The following is a 4,594-nucleotide window of genomic DNA, read 5'->3' as shown; positions in this document are numbered from 1 at the left end:
CTATACACTAAACCATAAACCCGAAACCCTAAATCATATACACTAAACCTTAAACCCTATATCTATACTCTAACCCATAAATTGTAAAAACTAAACCCTAATCCTTCAACCCTATACTCTAAACCCTAAGCCATAAATTCTAAAATCTAAACCTTAAACGTTAAAGTCTAAACCATAAACCCTAAACACTAAACCCTAAATCCTATACACTAAACTCTAAACCCTAAACCCTATATATAAACCCTAAACCATAAAGCCTAAACCCTAAACCCTAAATCAACCCTAAACCACCAACCCTTAACCCTACACACTAAACCCTAAACTCTAAACCCTATTCCCTAAACCCAAAACCATAAATTCTAAAATCTAAACCCTAAACTCTAAAACCTAAACCCTATACACTAAACCTTATACACCAAACCCTAAACCCTAAACCCTATATCTAAACCCTAAACACTAAACCTTAAACCATAAACCATAAAACCCTAAACCCTATACCATAAATTCTAAAAACTAAACCCTAAACTCTAAAGCATAAACTCTAAACCCTAAACCCTTAACCCCAACCCCTAATCACTAAATTGTAAACCCTATACACTAATCCCTAAACCTTAAAGCATAAATTCTAAAATCTTAACCCTAAACCCCAAATCTTAAACTGTAAACCATAAACCATAAATCCTAAATAGCAATTCCTAAACCTTAAACCATTAACTCTCAACGTTAATCATTTTTATCCATTATGCATATATTAGTGGTCAAAATGAATTTAGTTTGTATAAGTATATATAATTAGAAATGTACATAAAATATTCAAAGGATATTTAACCATAGAACATTTACATCTCTGTCAAATACGTCTCAAGACTTTCTTATAAACAACATTCTTGGTGGTATTTGAATCATTCCCATTATCGTCCAATATGATTGGTTTTAATCCGTTTTTTGTAGTCAAATACGCATGTCTACAATGATTGTTTATTCATTTTATTGAAAGAAGTAAATACATGTTGATTAATTTTCATAATATGATGTATATGATACATGACATGTAATGTGTCATTATTATTTTTTATTTTTTGTTGTCATCACGATGTAGGATGGAAAGTATGGTGTAGGAAAATGTTCTGGCTTGAACAATTCAGATTGAGAAAAATGTATTCGGTCATATGAAACACAACACCAGGTTGAATGTGTTAATGTGGGTAAAAAGTCAAATTTAAAAAGTGTTGAATTAGGAAAATATTCAAAAATTTCTATTTAAAGACCCGCGAATTAGCGGGTATCTTTTAAGGAGTTGATATAAGGACGATGTTGGATAATGATAGTTGTGATGTAATAGTAATGAACGACAAAAAAAAATAGTAAACTACCTATATCAATTGTATATGAAAACCTTAGTAACAATTACAATACAAAAACTCTTCATTATTGCTATTATTTGAATTGAAAAATAATGTAATCAAAATATTAAAATTATTAGTATCGTAAAGCACCAATGAATTTTATCACTTTTTGACATATAGGTACAGAAAGTACATCCTTTAAAAGCACAAATGACTTTTAACCAAGCAGTAAAAATCAAACATATAACCAATAATTTGCGTTGTCACCAAAACATGCCAATTTCAGATATATTTATGGTAAGATGTCAATTTTTCATGAAATAATAATATAATGGATAGCTAATTATTAACCAACCAGTAAAAATCTCCTTGGCGATCATGAATTTGGATCTTAAAGTCGCCCGTTAACTCTATCAGGCCACACTCCCCAAGTAGAGCAAAAACCACAATCCCTTTCGTTGAAGCTCGAATCCAAAAATCTTCAGGCTGAAAATATTGGGCACAATTCTTATGAGCTTAAGAAGCAGTTTTCTTAGGTACGGATCCAGGGAAAAAATGCATATATGATACCATAAGATTCTTTGTTTTTGGATGCTTGCTTGTTGTAAACAAGATTCCTATAATGAAATTAATGTATATTAATTAAAACATTTCTTGGCTGAATTCATAGAAAATTATCAAGAGATGTTATATTGCACAAACATCATATATGAAAGTAAAAATGTTATATTACCATTACGATCAGAGATGGTAATCGAAGGTCTGACCCAATAAGGGCGTTCATGTAGCCGGAATCCCCTCAGCATTCACCTGAAATAAAACTTCAACAACTATTACAGAGAAGTGGAAAAATTCGACACGTTTTACTGGTTCAATACACACCTAGGCAGTCAGGAAGAAGTGCAAAATGTTATGCGAGATCGGTTAGTTAATGAATGATCATTAATTGGACTATCCATAAGGTGAAATATACTTATGCTACCAGGAACGCATTCGACCCTACATGGTACAATCATCTGTAATTGGACCAGCCGTCTATTTTTCCTCCATTGTGTATCCATACAACACTTTGGGCAGCTACCGTATTCCAAATTATCTAAGGTGATCACCCCATAATATTATATAAGATCTATTTTGAACTGTTCTTAAATTATTATATATGGCTATGCTTATTATTTGTTTAAATATTTTCGAACCATTTCATCCATAATTGCACCATTTCTTACACACCTCCCATCATGTCTTGGAAGCTTATTTTATGCCTCTATCAAATTTGCAGTTTGATATCGAGGAAGCCATTATAGAGGAAGGTTGCCAAAGATAAAGAAAATATTAATACATCACTAATATCAATTAGCTAATCCAAAAAGCAATTTGATTCAATCGATTGGGTAATTGAAAGATTTCATGGATTCATTCGCAACTCACATTCATATGATCAGTAGAAGATATAATTAGGAAAACATACTGACCAGATTCATTCAACAATAGCTCCTTATGATTCAAACATCTTTGCCCCGATCGATCGAATCAGAAGCATAATATTTTCGATTATGAAGTTTCAATATCTCCCATATCGCCAATGACTTGCATTCAGATGGAGAAAGAGAAACCTTAGTTAGTTTCTTATGACAAGGACAATCCGTAAATTAGAAACTTTGACCAAACCCCTGTATGTATGATTCAAAAAACAAAAATTATCAAATGAAAAACTTGATCTCCAAACAAATGACATGACCAGTGGAATAAAAACACATATAATTCTAAAAAACTTCAAACTCGCAATGACATACCCAGAAATAATCAAATAGCAACTACACCTAAAATCAATTATAATCGTCTGAGTGCCGTGGTAAAATCAATTATTAGTTAATAAATCAATTACAATGTTCGGGCTAAAGTAATAGTGCGCAGCTGGTGTCGCCTTTAACTGAATTTTTCCTTCAACTAATGTGTACCGATGGTTGTGTAGATGTTGAAGAAGCAGGAGCTAACTGCTATGTCAAAGTGCTTTCATTCCACAATATGAATCCAAAATGGTGATTACTGCAAGTTGTTAATTGTGTATAAATGTGCAGTATATAAAATACACATGTATGATGAAGCTATATATAAAGTTCTTAAATACCAAACTTCATGAACATGTATTTTGAAGCTCCTCATGGTATCTGAATAGTATTAATGGTTATTAGTATATAACGACAAATTGACACTTACTTCAGGTTGACAATCTCGATAATTCGGTTAATTTTCGAATCACCGAAACTCTTCAAGTTCCTGAAATTCTGGACGCATCCTATATAGTCTGTCACGATAAAGAAGCCAATATTAATAAATACAATTTTTAAAAAGTTTATAACATTTTTGTGTGGGGTACCTGTGACTCTGTGAGTATGGAAGTCTTGTTATCTGCTCGAGCATACACCTGATTTTAAAAAGCAAACTGAAAATAGTGATCTGGAAAACTTTATGCTCGGGCATACACCTGATCATGATTTTTTGGATGATCTTAAACGTTCTTCGTACCAAAACGTTGCACCACTGTGAACACATATCTGTTTGCAGTCACCTATATCACGGTAAACTGATGATACAACGATTATAACATGTATGAATCAATCAAATAATACCCAAGAAAATTAACAGATTATAATCCAAACAACATAATCAAAATAACATATAATCGGAACATATAACATCCAAATAACATCATTTGTGAAATCAAAAATCTCTGTTAAGCATAAAAAGGGAAAAAAATGAACTGTCCACAAAACACTACATTAGTCTCTAAAATTAATTTCTAAAAAAACAAACATCCCAAGCTTCCAACTTTTTTCAATAATTAGCTTCTAATTCAACATACATACACACCATAACACTATTAATCATTAACGTGTGTTATGACACATAAATGTAACAGGCCATTCCCGATTAAAAGAAATTGTGTGATCATATTACTTATACTTGTAGCTAATCTTTCTAAAAGGGTGTTTGGCAGATGGCATACAAACATAATAATTCGAGCTAGCAAATACGGATTAAATAATAAGATAATTACGAAACATCGTCAACTTATGATAATACTCAATCCCCTTCTCCCATAACAAATCCGTCATGCCCTTGTTCAATATGAGATTATGAGATGAACAGTCAAAAGAATGATATGTAAGTGAAGTTCACTAACTTAGAGGCTCAGACATTCACTCCACACATTTACACAAATGAACATATAATTCCATGACTTCATG

At 31.9% G+C, this 4,594-nt stretch overlaps 1 long non-coding RNA gene across 1 annotated transcript; it reads right to left on the bottom strand.

Annotated features, from left to right (window-relative positions):
- Positions 1–1,709: 1,709 nt before the first annotated feature.
- LOC139876802 (uncharacterized) lies at positions 1,710–2,168 on the bottom strand. Its single transcript, XR_011768306.1, has 3 exons — positions 2,080–2,168; positions 1,917–1,963; positions 1,710–1,832 (listed from the first exon to the last, which is right to left on the bottom strand). It is a non-coding gene; the product is annotated as an uncharacterized lncRNA (long non-coding RNA).
- Between the last annotated feature and the right edge of the window lie 2,426 nt (positions 2,169–4,594).

This window comes from Rutidosis leptorrhynchoides, chromosome 11 (assembly GCF_046630445.1).
Source record: "Rutidosis leptorrhynchoides isolate AG116_Rl617_1_P2 chromosome 11, CSIRO_AGI_Rlap_v1, whole genome shotgun sequence".
In the NCBI taxonomy this organism is placed as follows: domain Eukaryota; kingdom Viridiplantae; phylum Streptophyta; class Magnoliopsida; order Asterales; family Asteraceae; genus Rutidosis; species Rutidosis leptorrhynchoides.
The sequence above is the reverse complement of the archived record's forward strand: the minus strand, read 5'-3'. Positions and strand labels throughout refer to the sequence as shown.